This window comes from Odocoileus virginianus, chromosome 15, assembly GCF_023699985.2.
Source record: "Odocoileus virginianus isolate 20LAN1187 ecotype Illinois chromosome 15, Ovbor_1.2, whole genome shotgun sequence".
Taxonomy (NCBI): Eukaryota; Metazoa; Chordata; class Mammalia; order Artiodactyla; family Cervidae; genus Odocoileus; species Odocoileus virginianus.
The window spans coordinates 5,541,272-5,555,654 of record NC_069688.1 but is presented as its reverse complement, the minus strand read 5'-3'; positions in this window follow the sequence as shown (position 1 = coordinate 5,555,654).

Here is a 14,383-nt window from a genome sequence, read left to right as displayed (position 1 = left end):
CCACTACCGGAACTCACAGACTCTCAGATTTCCAAAGTTCATGCATTTGGCGGAAGGTTGGAGACAAGCTTACCTAAACCTTGAGGGACAGAAAGCTGATTCCATACGTAACGTGTCAGACTGCTTGTAAGACCTCAAGTCACAACAGCCCCCTGCCCATCCGTTAGTGGGGCTTCCCCGGTGGCTCAGCACTAAAGAAGCCGCCTGCTAATGCAGGAGAAGGAGACACAGGTTCGATCCTTGATCTGGGAAGATCCCCTGGAGAAGAAAATGGTAACCCATTCCAGTATGCTTGCCTAGGAAATGCTATAGACAGAGGAGCCTGGCAGGCTACTGTCCACGGGGTTGCCAAAGAGCTGGACACCACTTAGGGACTGAACAATAAGACCATCTGCTGGTGAACCATGTGTTCAAAGCGACTTTTCAAGTTATCGAAAATACCACCCTACCTAGACGGGTCTATAACGCAGAAGGCGCTGCACCGCACAGCCAAGGAGATCCTGGGGAAACATAGAGACAGATCCAGACAGACAGGAACCAAACAGACTGAAATCACATTGATTTCTTCACTCTAACTCAGCTCAGGGAATGAATGGCTCAAAGACCCTTAACACTGACAAAGAAGATGCATCCTCATGCTGACTGGGGTACTTGTGTAAGGTGCCTCCCCTCTCCCCGTGTGGGTCGCCCAGCTTTCAGAGGTGGAGGCACTCTCCAGAAGAGCAGGCTGTCTGAGCTGAAGCTCTGAAGATTCTTGAGTGTCTGGTGCAGACATACCTAGGTTCAGATTCCAACTTCCCTATATGCTGTTTGCTAAAGTTAAATCACTGGGCTCCACCTATGAAATAAAGCAACAGTAATTGTCCTTGCAACTGTATCCATCTACTAGGGTTGTCCAAGAGCTCTGTGCAATTATACATGCAATTGCTAGATAACGTACGTTTGCGAATCAGAGCTCATTCGACTCCTTCCCCACCACGCCCTTGCTGTGCAACCTTTGACAATGCCTTTGACCTTCCTGGCTTTCATTTTCCTCAGCTGTAAAGTTGGGGAGGATAATCGCATCTCAGACAGGGTTGATGTGAAGATTAAATGAGATTCTATGTAAAGCAATTAGCCCAGTGCCTAGCCTGAAGAAAGCACCCAAACAATGTCAGCTATTCACAGTAATAACTGCACTGTTTTTATTGTTATCACCAGTCTGTGGAGGAGACAGACCTACAAATAGTGGTGATGAAGCCCAGCTTGAGCAGTCCTTAGAGAACTCCAGGGCGGAGTGACTAAAGCCAGGCCCTTGAAGGACAAGCGCCCCACAGGTTGGGGGCGGACCTGAGGAGAAGGAGGAGAAAAAAGGAGAACAGAAAAGTAAGGAATGTGAACTGAAGCTGGGAGCCAGTTGAGCATTGATGAAATGTCCACATTTTTAAATTCCGCTTAAATGTCACATACACACACGCGTGTGCATGCACACACACCCAAAACCCTGAACTAAAGAAAGTAAAACAAAGGACTCTGGAAACAAGCTGATAAAAGTAAGTAAAGCATCCAGGGCAGTAACAGCTATTTTGAACGATGTGCAGGGAAGACAGTGGTCAAGGCTCATTCCTGACCTCATGGGATGAGTCTGACCTTTGGGGCCACAGACTGGGTCCTGTTTGCAGCTCCCCATTGATGTCATGAAGTCATCCTGGACCTCAATTACCTCATCTCGTCTGAAAAAACTACAGAGGGACTTGCCTCATGGTCCAGGGGTTAAGAATCCTCCTTCTAATGTAAGGTAGGCGGTTTGAACCCACAGGCTTCAAGGTACCCTAGCCTGGATGCTGCAACTAGAGAGGCCATGGCACAGCAATGAAGGCCCCGCACAGCCCCCAAAACAAACCATAACAGACTTCACGGGGAGCCCCCAGCAGAGTACCCCGCACACAGCAGGCGCCCAGTAAACGATACAGCTGTTAACAACGACAGCCAGTACCCACAGAGGATCCGCTAGCTGCCAGTTCCCAGCGCATGAAACAGTCACTCGTTCAGGTGTCATGATCAACCCCTATGAGGGAACTACTAGTATTTTCTCTCTTTTACAAAAGAGAAATAGAAGCACAGGAAGGTGAATGACGTGTGGAAAGTCACACAGCCAGTCAGTGGCAGAGCTGGGGGCCAAATTCAGGCAGCCTTACCTTTTACCTGCAATGCCTTTCCCCATGTAGTCGTAGTGGCCACAGAGTCCCGCCCGTTAGAATCACAGGTTCTAAAAAGAAAAAGCCTAGGACTTCATTTGTTCAACAAACATTTTTGAGGGTATTTTCTGGGCCAAGTGTCATGCCAAGTACTAGGTATACAACTATGAGGGAAACAGGTAAATTTCTCCCATAAATTCATTGTCCTCAGAATTCCCAATACCGGGGAGAAAAAGGAAAGAAGCCACAGTGGTACACCAGAGCCAGCTCACATGGGCTTGCAAGAGCCAATTACTAAATTTGCAGAAATTCTGCAAGCTCACTCTTAAATCTAGCCTTCACAGAAAATTAAATTATACAAACATAATTAACAGCAAAGATAAAAAATTATAAAACTTCACCACTTGTTAATCATGTTGCTACAGCTCACCATATCTATGTTCCTAAGATAATTTGCATCTATTGTCTGTTTGGTGGAAAATCTATTAGTGATGCTTCTAAGCATCTCTTCCCAACTCTGAGTTCAATGGCATCATATCAGTAGCTTGAAATCAGTTATAGTGGGGGTGTTCACATCACCTGCTCTCAGGTGCAAAGTTGTAAAATGGGAAATTCAGTCAGAGATTATTCCTTCTTTAGGAATACCCTCTCGGGGCTACCTTTTTTGTCACTTTCCAGGGTCTTCACACTGTGGTGCTGGAGAAAACTCTTGAGCATCTCTTGGACTGTAAGAAGATTAAACCAGTCAATCCTAAAGGAAATCAATTCTGAATATTCATTGGAAGGACTGATGCTGAAGCTAGCTCCAATACTTTGGCCACCGGATGCAAAGAGCCAACTCATTGGAAAAGATCCTGACGCTGGGAAAGATTAAGGGCAGGAGAAGGGGGAGACAGGATGAGATGGTTAGACGGCTTCATTGATTCAATGGACATGAATTTGAATAAACTCCGGGAGATAGTGAAGGACAGAGGAACCTGGCATGCTACAGTCTATGGGGTCATGACTTACGGAATGAACAACAAAAGAACCTCCACATAGTGCTTTTTAAAAATATTTTGTCCAGAGTTTACAGTTGTTGTTTCCAGGAGTGCTGGCCCAGTACAAATGACTCCCCGATGACTATAAGCAAATTTTCAGCTAAAGATGTCTGATGCGATGAGTTCACAGAACCACAGCTCTTCCTATCGTGACAGCTTAAATTCAAATAAGCAAAAAAACCTCAAAGTTGGAAATCATCTAGTGTTTGCTCGATCAATGTTACTGAATTAAATTGAAGAACAAATGTTGGGATCTCAGGGGCTGAATTGAATAGCTGTAACATGGTTCTAATCAATGGCTTATTGACTGTAGTCCACACTGGGGCTGCAAGAAATGTCTGTGGGCCAGTCCTGAGAGCCTGAAGGTCAGAGGACCTGGGAGGATGGAGTGCTTTTGCTCAGAACCAGGCTGGGGAACCATCTTCCTCCCATAACAAGTTGCCACAATTCTAACACCTTTAGGAACGTCTGAGTTCACAGATTTTAAGGGAAAAAAAGTTGCAAGAGGCAATGAAGGAGCACTGCAGTTTGGAGCCTAGAAATAGTCCAGCATGGAATATTTCTAAGACTAGAAGATATATTCTCATAAGGAAAATGTCCCAGCGTATAAGGATATCAATATATGACCACATGGGCTTCTCTGGTGGCTTAGCAGTAAAGACTCTGCCTGCCAATGCAGGAGACACAGGTTCAATCCCTGGTCCAGGAAGATCCCCTGGAGGAGAAAATGGCAATCCACTCCAGTATTCTTGCTGGGAAATCCCATGGACAGAGGAACCTAGCGGGCTACAGCTCATAGGGTTTCAAGGAATCAGACATGACTTAGTAACTAAACAGCAATAACAAGAACGTATGATCACGTGAGTTATCATGTAAAACAGGGCACTTGTGAGAGTGGGAGGGCCTTCTAGTAAGAATTATGCCAGGGCTCCAGGCCGGAAATTATGCTGCCACAGTCAAACTGGTATGTATAAAACCCTGAAGGTGCTGGTGTGGTGTTGGCGGTGATGCTGAATCCTCTCATGGGTGTATTGGAAGATGGTATAGCCCTGATTCCCTACAAGCAACAAAGTCATGGCCAATGTTGTTACCCAGTCATCAGAGAGACTCCCTGTGTTCCTCATCCTCACCCATCCGTCCCTCTTAAGGCGCGTGTGTGATTCTCTGGACCTGCCAAGCAAAGGCACCAAGTGGCACTGAGGAGGTCTTCCCCTGCCTCGGTCAGCTGGCCACTCCTTCTCACTTTCAGATCTCAGCACAACCAGAGTCCCCTCAGGGCCCAACCTCTCCACCTGACGCAAACGCCTGCCCCGCGTTTCCGTGCTTCTCCTGCACTGTGATGTCTAATTTCCCACGTGCCTTCCTGGTTAGACTGTGAGCATCCCCAGGCCTAGGGCTGTGCCCTATTTGCCCTAGACCCAAAGCACAGTGAGTGGCACACAGTAGGTGCTCAGTGAATTAATGAGATACAGTCCGGGCCCGGGCCAGCAGGTAGAAAAGGGGGGAGGGAGGAGGCCCTGATCACAGCACTCCCATCTTGTAGAAGAGACCACGTCTTGTTATCATTAGAAGTTGGTCGGCACAGCGCCACCGCCCAGGCACACCCCCGGGGCGACACAAAAGGAAGTGAATTCCAAGTGGATGTGCCCGGCAAGACTTCCAAGGGCAGGCAGCACCTGAGCTGGCTGGGACGGGGGGAAGGCCGCCCAGCAAACAGGAAGGACTTAGCGGTGTGGCCCTGGAGCCCCCATGGTGTCTCTCGGGAGGGGAGGACCAGAGGGCCAGGCGTCCCCTGGGGCCTTCCAGGAGCCCTCCCCCAGGCTCTGCTCCAACCGTCCGCACACCAGCCAGGCCCAGTGCAGAAGCAGAGGCCATCCATCGGCAGGGGCGAGTCAGTGCAGACGCCTGGCTTGGATTTACAGTGACGCACATTGATTCTGGCTCTTGGAGGGTGTCGACTCACCCGTAAATTAAAGGATTTATCTTGAGGAGCTACAGAGATAAGTGGCTTTGCACATAAATACCTTTTCTTTTTCTACTAAGAGTGCTAATGTGCTGAGGACTTCTGTGGGAGAGGTTTTAGGAAGCTCCTGCCATATCCCCGGGTCTGGCTCTGGGCAGGCGTGTGGACACGGCCAAGGTGCCCCGACCCTGGTCTAAGCTCAGCTCAGCAGTGGGAGTGCCACCTGCCTCAGCTTGTGTGTTAGTTGCTCGGTCGTATCTGACTCTTTGCGACCCCGTGGACTCTGGTCCACCAGGCTCCTCTGTCCGTGGGATTCTCCAGGCATGAATACTGGAGTGGGTGGCCATTCCCTTCTTCAGGGGATCTTCCCAAAAGGGATTGAACCCAGGTCTCCTGCATTGCGGCAGATTCTTCCCCACCTGAGCCACCTGGGAAGCCCTCTGCCTCACCCTGCTCGGTGCTAAGGGATTCACTCCCTCATTCATTCATTCATCAGATGTCGATTGAAGGTTTGTTGTGCTGCCTTGGGGGCCAGGGGCTGTAGATGGACACAGAGGTGGACTAGACTTAGTCCCTGCTCTCCGGAGCTCTCCTGCCAGTGGGGGACACAGATGGCCAATGAGTGAGATGACATCAGGTGCGATCCATGCTGTGAGGAAAGGGGACTGATTGATGTGAATGGTATGAGCTGGGCTGAGGGTAGAGGCTATTCAGATGGGATGGCCACAGCAGACCTCTCCGAGAAGGGCGCCTGAGCTGAGCCCCAAAGGATGAGAATGAGGGAGTCTTGCAAAGAGGAAGAGGAGGAAGGTTGTTCCAGGCAACGAGAATTACAGAGGCATGGGAACGCTTGGAATGTTCCAGAAACAGAAAGGAGGCCAAAGTGGACACTAAGCAGGGAAGGGAGATGGGGGTGGGCTGAATTGGGAGGCTGGGATTAACATACATACACTGCTGTGTACAAAACAGATAAGCAGTGAGAACCTGCTGTATGCACAGGGAACTCTACTCCATGCTCTGCGGTGACGCGAAGGAAATCCACAAAATAGGGGGTGTGTGGAGACATACAGCTGATCCACTTGGCTGTACGGCAGGAACTGACACAACGTTGTAAGGCAACTACACTCCAATTAAAATTTTTAAAAATAAATTAAGTGGCTGGAGGCTGGTGAGCAAGTGGGAAAGAGGTAAAAGATGAGATGGGAGGAAGGGGCCAGGGCTGGACCCCACAGGCCAATGGATGAAGTTCACATTTGATTGAAAACCTCCTAGGAAGCCAGGGAATGGCCTTGAGCAGGGAGTGAAGTGACACTGCTTGCAGGGTGCTCTGGGGCAACCCTGGAGACCGGATGGGAGGGGTCGGGCCTGGAGGAAGGGAGGTTAGGGTTGGGTGGGCACCCAGGTGAGAGGGCAGGGAGGCTGCTCAGAGGTGGGGGAGGGGACAGGACGTGGACGGACACCAGCTGCGTTGAAGAACGCGGTCCATTCCTACTCCAGGAGAGAGATCCAAGCTGCCAGGCCTCCCGGGCTACAGCTCCTGCAAACACAGCCCAGGCCGCCCGTGTGGAGGCCACGCAGCCCATCCTCACAGCCCGCGGATGCTGTCCTCGGATTCCCACGTCCGGGCTGCCTCTGGGCTGAGTCCTCTGAAGCCTGAGAGGCAGCGAGCACCGAGACACATTCTGCTTGGTGAATTGGGTTTATGTTCCTATGAGCCTAGGGCAAGCTCCTGGGAAAAGCAAAAGTTGTTCCCCTACCAAATGATCCTTTCACCTAAAATCCGTCCCCACATAGAGTCTTTTCCCTTCTATTTAGATGTCCTGTTATTTTTTTATCCCCCTTTCATAATTTTTTAAAAGGATCTTTCCCATCAGGTTCCCTATAATCAATTTTTATTAAAAAGTGGTATTTTAGTTTGTATCCTTAGGAGTTCGTTATCAGGCTAACTGCTTATTTGGCAAAATGGCTTTCCACTGATTGGTCCCAAATGGATCGGTTTGGAGTGACGCTCCTATGCTAGCATCCTCCATAGGACAGCTGTTTCTCAGAGATGAGGATGCGCTGGAAGCAGACCACCAAGGGTACCCGCACTCCCCTCAGCCACCGAGGACCCCGACCTCCAAAGCAGTCTACAGCTCCCTACACTTCTTGGTACCTGTGCTGGAAGAGATGCTCTTTTTCTTTTTTCTCATTGCCTGCCGATGCATCAAGAGAGACTAAAGTTGGAAATCCAGCTCCTGGTACCGAAACAGTGGGTACAGGTGCTGGGTCTCGGGCTTTGGAAGGAGTCAGCCCCAAGGCAGACAAGGTTACGTGCAGAGGGGGCAAAGCCCTTCCATCAGGCAGAGAGAACAGCTGGATAAAAAAGAGGAAAATCAAAGAAGTGGGGGAGAGGGCCAACTACTGACAGAAGAGCACGGAGGAAGGAGAAGAGCCCACACAGGCTGGGCTCAGGTCGTCTTTGGCAAATGTTAAAGGTGCAGGGGTAGGCATCTTGGGGCCACTCCTGTCTCCTGATCAAAAGGCACTTTCATCATCACAGCACAGAGCAGTCCAGGAGCTGAATGGTGGCAAATTGATTCTCAGCTCTGTGTGTGTGTGTTATAGCCGACCATTAATAATTCATGCTGCAGCGAGATGACGAGAGGGTCAGAGCTGTCATCAGCACCCTCCCCCAGCCGCCAGCACCTGCTCCCTGCCACCGACCCCTTTGGGGGACCGCCGTCCCTCTCTCTGCCTGGGACCAGAAGCGCCGGCCTGCTGTGTCATGCCGTGCCTGACACGCCCGTGACAAACGCTGACATCCTGCGTCAAGCGTTTCCTTCCAACCACCCCAAATCAGACGGGCTACAGTGTGGCGATTTATCCTCCTCCCGTTGTCCTCAGCCTCACCCCTGCCCCTCGGAGGATGCAGGCCAGCTGGACAGGTCCCCGGGTGGCAGCTTAACTCCCTCTGGCCTCTGCCCGGCAGCAGCAGACAACCCCATGTGGGCCTGGACATCCAGCCCTGGGACCGGCTTTTGCGAAGTCTCAGATGTGTCTTCAGGCCACTGGGCAGGTTTCAAAGGGGGTGATGAAGGCTGTGTTATTTCCCTCCTCCTGCCCCCCCAGCCCTCATTTTTGGTGCAGTGAGTCCTGGCAGATCCCCAGACAGCCATTCCCATTCTAGCCTGAGAAGAGCTTCAGCCTCCCGGCCCTTCTTCACTCCACTCCTCAAAGCAGCCCTGCACATTCTCATGGTGGTGACCAGGCAGGCCCCATGGTGGGGAGGGGAACATTGACTCAGCCCCCCACCCCAGCTGGTGCAGCCGCAGCCCCTCTCATCTCACCCCACTTCAGGGGGGCTTACAGGTCAATGCAGCCCATGATAAATCAAACCGAGACCGCAAAGCAGAGTCACTGCAGATGCCCTGGCAATCTGGAGACCCAGGGACGGCGAGCACCAGCCCCCGGACCCCATGCTTCACGGCATCATTTCTTGCTGCTGCTTTTCTTTCCCATTTACCTCCTGAGGGTATTCATTTTTTTATTCAATAACTTGGAACCCTTACAATATGCCAGGCACTGTGCACCAGGCCCTGGGGGGCGGGGGTGGTGAAGCGAAGAGCAAAATGCAGCCGCTGGAGCCTGGGTTCCAGCGTGAGGGGAGGAGAAGGGCAATAATCACTACATAGGGGTGTGGATGCAGACAGAGATGCAGGTACTGATGTTAGCACCGAGCTGGGGGAGGGTAACAAACACATCGCAAGGCCTCTTCACTCCCTTTACTGATGCCATCTCTGATACAAGAGTCTTCAATTGTTCACCTGAAACCAACAAGTCAACTATTCAATTTTTAAAAATGGTTTAAAAAAAATGCCATTTTCTGAACACATATCCCTCCAAGAAGCACGTAGCTTAGCTGCACCTGCGCAGAATGAAGACACCCCCACCCTTTTCCTCACCTCCAATCTCCCTGCCCCAAGCTCCCCAAGCCTCAGACCACCCTTCTTCAGTATCCCTAAATAGCCCAGCCCCTCACCTTCAGGGAAACAGGTTTGAGATTTGTTCTCGAATCTCCTGGCTTGGCCGCCTGATGAATATACCTTTTCTCTGTTGCAGACCCTGGTGTCTCTGTGTTTGGTTTACTGAGCGTCAGGCAAAGGAGCCTGGTGGGGTCACAGGAGGGGCAGCAGGGAGCTGGGAGGCTGGAAGGAGGAGGAGGTGCTGGGAGGTCGTGGCCGGAGCAGGGGCTCGGCCCCACGGGTGGAGGGGGCCGCAGTAGACTGGACGGGCTTGTGCACCCAATCGTGTCTTCACGGCCCCCTCAGGTAGCTGGGCTGAAAACTCCCCTCCCATCCAGGCAGCCACATGACATTGAGCAGAGCTCCTTGTGCGCTATAGTAGGCTCCTGTTGGTTATCCATATCAAACAGAGCAGTGGGCACATGTCATCGTGTCCATCCCAAACTCCCCAACTACCCCTTCCCTCTTCCCACCCGCTCCCCACACCCGCTCCTGCCGCCTCTGCAACCGTAAGTTCATTCTCTAAACAAAGTGAGCTGACTCGCTAACGCTTCTACAGGGGAGAGTGGTGGGTGGGCCGATGGGCTGGATGTGGGGCAAATAGACGCCCCTCCTCCTGGCAGAACCCACACCGTCCACTACACCTGGAGGCGGTGCTGTCTGCTGCCCACAGCTCGCTCCCGGGAGGCCCCGCTGCACCAGACGAGCTCTGACCTGGTTGATGTTGCTTCTGCTCCTCCCCAGGGCTAGGTGGACGAGATGACCCAATGGGCCTTCCCGTGCTGAGCGCCTACTGTGCGCACGGCTCGGCCAGGCCCTTCCCCGAGGACCTTCAGCCAGTCTTCACGACTGACCTCTGCTGAGTCCCCAGGCCACAGACGGGGTGCCTCAGCATCTCAGACTAGCATGGGTGGGGTTAACCCTGCAGGGTCTCGGCCCCAGGAGCTGGCAGGCAGCGAGCGCAGCTCACACCTGGGCCACTCCAAGCCACTTCCCTTCTGCCCTAAGAGAATTGCGGTTTCCTCTCCCTTGGTCCTGGTACGGACAAGCTGTGAGCCTCTCCCAGCTCAACTCTTTCACTGACTCACAAAGACACCTTCCGCCGTTCCTTCTCTGAGTCCTCCCTTGGTTTTAAGTCTTTGAAAGGAGCGATTTTATGGGAAATCATATAGATTCTATAAACTTTTTTATAAAACAAAATATACGTTTATGCTTACATAGATACATTGAAAATAAATCCATAAAAGAGAAACAGTTTTGTTCTCTAGAGTTTGTATTTCTCTGTCCTTTCCTGTACTTTTCCAAATTCCCTGCCATTTATAGGAGGCTTGTTGCACGAGGTTTACAAACATGGAGTCTGGGACTGGGAGGCCTGGATTCATATCCTTGGCCCCACGGACTCCTCTGATCCGGGGCCAATTCTCAGCCTCTTCTTTCTCTTCTGTAAAATGGGGTCATAAGAACACCTCGGCCACTGTGTTAGGGCTGTTATCACGACCAGTGAGGTGGGGCCAGGGATCTGTGGGTGGTTCTCCCGTGAGCACTCCAAGCTGAGTGAGTGACAGCTCTCACGATGGGCTTGACCTGCTTTAAAATCACAGGGTGCAGAGCATTTTCACAGAAATATTTTTAAAATAATTCAAGAGTCAGGGTGGGCGCAAGAGAATTAAAACTCGTTCTAATCTTCAAAGCCTGGGAATCTGAGGCTTCTGCATCACAGACATTTTCAAAGCTTTCTGGAACCTATCTTCATTTGGTGCCTAGGCACGGGGGAAAGAGGACAAACAGGCCTGCAGCCAGTCAATTAAGAAGTCATTGGATGTGAGGAGACGCTCCTCGGGGAAGAAGCAGGACCTCCCTTGCTGTGTCATGTGGGTGGGGGCTACGGAGCTAGGGTGTGTGTGTGTGTGTGTGTGTGTGTGTGTGTGTGTGTGATATGAGGTGGGTGTGGTGTGTTTATATGTGTGGTGTGTATCTGTGTCTATGTCTCTGTGTGTGGTGCGCTGGTGCAAACATGGGTCTCCAGGACTGGCACCACAAAAAAAAACAGAGTTGGAGTGCATGCGTGTGACTCCATGGGAAAAACACAAAGTAGACCATTTCCCTCCACACCCAGGGAAGCTGGCGGTGTGTCTTGGCTACAGAAGCCAAGTGCACGTCCAGGGGAGGGAAGCACGCAGGCGCTCCGCACTGACCTGACGGGGCGCTGGCAGTGACACGGGCCAGGCGCCGTCAGGAGACCAGAGGCAGGAAAAGCCAGCAGGATGAGAAAGGCCTCTGAGGGTGGGGACAATGCTGGGCCACAAAGAGTGCTTGCTGTTTAGTCACTAAGTCATCACCGACTCCTTGTGACTCCATGGACTGCAGCCCGCCAGGCTCCTCTGTCTATGGGATTCTAGAGGCAACCTACTGGAGTGGGTTGTCACGTTCTCCTCCAGGGGATCTTCCCGGACCAGGGATTGAACCCACGTCTCCTGCACTGGCAGGCAAATTCTTTACCTCTAAGCCACCACAGAAGCCCAACAAAGAACACACTTTTGGTTCAATGGGATTCCGAAGTCCAGGTCAAAACTCACATCCCTCTCTGATACGGGCTGGGGGTGAGGTGGATCAGTTAGAAGTTGAGGGACCGGGTCAGACCGATGGAGCTCGGGATTAGCAACAGAGAGCCTGTATTTAGGGAGGACATTTTCCCAGCCTCTCTGGGAGGCACGGCCAGATCAAACTGAACCTAAAACCCTGGCTGAGGCAGAAAGCATTCATTGCTTTTGTAAACCCAAGGAAGATCATCCAACTTAATTAAGATGGGCTCACCCTGGGCCCAACCCTGTTAGTAGCAGGAAGACAGCAGAGAGTGGGAGGAGGGAAGGGGGTGCAAAGGGGCAGTGGCCTCTGGGCAGAGCAAGAGACCCCCCAGCGAGGGGTCTGCCCAGCGTTCCTGGGGGTCCAGCCTCCGGGGTCTGCCGTCTTGGACAGCAGGGAGCAGCGCAGCGTCTTAATTAATCCACAGAGAGCGCCTTGACCTCAGCATCACCTTCTGTTCTAAATCACTCAATCCTTCTAATTTCCCAGCAATTTAATTAAAGGATCTTCCCTCTTACAAGAATGTCTCATTTTCCTTGGAGCAGCAGTAAAAGAATCAGGAGCCTCTAGAGTTGCTTCCCTATCAGAACAGAAAGGAGCCAACACGACGACTCAGATGCCCCCCGACCCCACACCCTGTCTCGCACCCCCATCCCATCCCTCATTCCACCCCCACCCCCCACCCAATAACCGGAGCAGGAAATCGAGGCCCAGGGAGAAGAGGGGTATCCTCAGGGTCACAAGAATGAGTAGCAGACTCGAATCATGACAAACCCATCCCCTCCATCCCCGCTCTGTCCACTCCATGAAGGGCTGGAATCTTCAAGCAGTGACTCCACTTTATTCCTCTTGAAAATGGCATGGTGCCCATCAAAGTTAAATTCAAGGGTAAAAGTGTGTGGTTGCTGGAAATCAACACTGAGACAAATGCCTTTGCAGTTCCTAAGAATCTGGCCCTGTAGACCCAGGCACCTAGGACAGGGATTAGTTAACAACAGCCTATGGGCCCCATCTGGCCCAACAACTGTTTTTGACAATAAAGTTTTATTGGAACACACACATTTGTACAGAGTTACCATACCGTTGATGGCTGCTTTCGGGTGACATGGGCAGAGGTGAATAGTTTGCCACAGACTAGGTGGCCCACAAGGCCTAAAATATTAAACCCCAGGAGGGAGTCTGTGATCTCATCAAGCCTCCAAGGGCGGGACGAATCAAAATGCCTTCCCTGAGAAATCAGAGCAGCAACAGCTCCAGTACACGGAGTGCAGCCTGCGTGTGAGGAAACCAGAGGCCGGCTTCTAGAACGCGGCCACGGGGAATTCTCGCTGACCCCACGGGTGGGTGAGCACGTCCCCGCGCACAGAGGAGCTCACAGAAGCTCAGGGGGGCTGAGGGGCCCCAGAGGCCACGGAGCTGTGAGCCGAGGACAGAGCCTCACCCCACACCCCACTGGCGGCAGCTCCTCCACACGGGGCAGTGTCCTCAGCGGTCCTCCAGCCCCAACCCCACGCCCGGTGGTAGGGAATGGACGCACAGGTCGCCGAAGAGACCTCCGAGGCCGCTGAGAGATGGCGAAAGGCCCAGGGCTCCTGGCTGCCCACGCAGAGCTCCGTCCGTCGCGTTGGGCTGGGCTGAGGTGACGGAGCGGCCAGAATGACGCGGCACCCGCTCCGAGCCGGGTGAGGCACCCAGCAGGTGAGGGGTGCTTGCCAAGTCGCTCAGTCGTGTCCAACTTTTCGCAACCCCGTGGACTGTAGCCCTCCAGGCCCCTTTGTCCATGGGACTCTCCAGGCAAGCATACTGGAGCAGGTTGCTGTGTCCTCCTCCAGGGGGTCTTCCAGACCCAGGCATTGACCCCCAGGTTCTTACGTCTCCTGCGTTGGCAGATGGGTTCTTCACCACTAGCGCCACCTGCGAAGCCCCACTCAGCAGGTACCAAACCTCATGTCCAGCCACAGAAGAGCGACCAACACAAGTTCAGCACCCCTGCTTTTCAGATGAAGGCACTGGGGCTCAGAAATAGAAAGGGCTGTGTCCCAGGGAACCCAGCTAGCTGAGCCCACGCACAGACACTTGAAGCCCCAAGTCTGCTTCTTCCCGCTGCCCCAGGCTTCCAGGTGAACTGGAGACAGAAGCAGAGAAGGTCGTGACCCCCTTCTGCTCTCCCGGGCAGTCCTGATCCTCTGAACCCACTGTGTGCCTTCCAGGCACTTAGCCCGGCTCAGGGGCTTGGCTGTCCAGGAAGCTCCTGGCTCCCCCTGCTGGCGTTGATCCCACAGCCCCATCTCTCTGAGTTAAAAACCTGCTCTGGCTCAGTTTTCACTCCCACCTGCCCGGAGCTTGCAGGTCACAAAGAGATTCCACAGGCTTTGGCCCAAGTGACACGCACACAGACTACACGAGGGTGGAGGGCTGGAAACAAAGGGCTTTGGAGCTGGGCATACTTGCGTTCAAATCCCCACGGGCCACCAGCGGTCAGGGCAATGTCCTCCTGGCCTCTTTCCCCTCATACAATTACGGGGGAGAAAAGTAAGTCAAGAAGTATTTGTTGAGCACCTACTGACCTCCTGCCCCACTAAACTTTGGGTATGCAGATGCCTGACTGTGTGATGC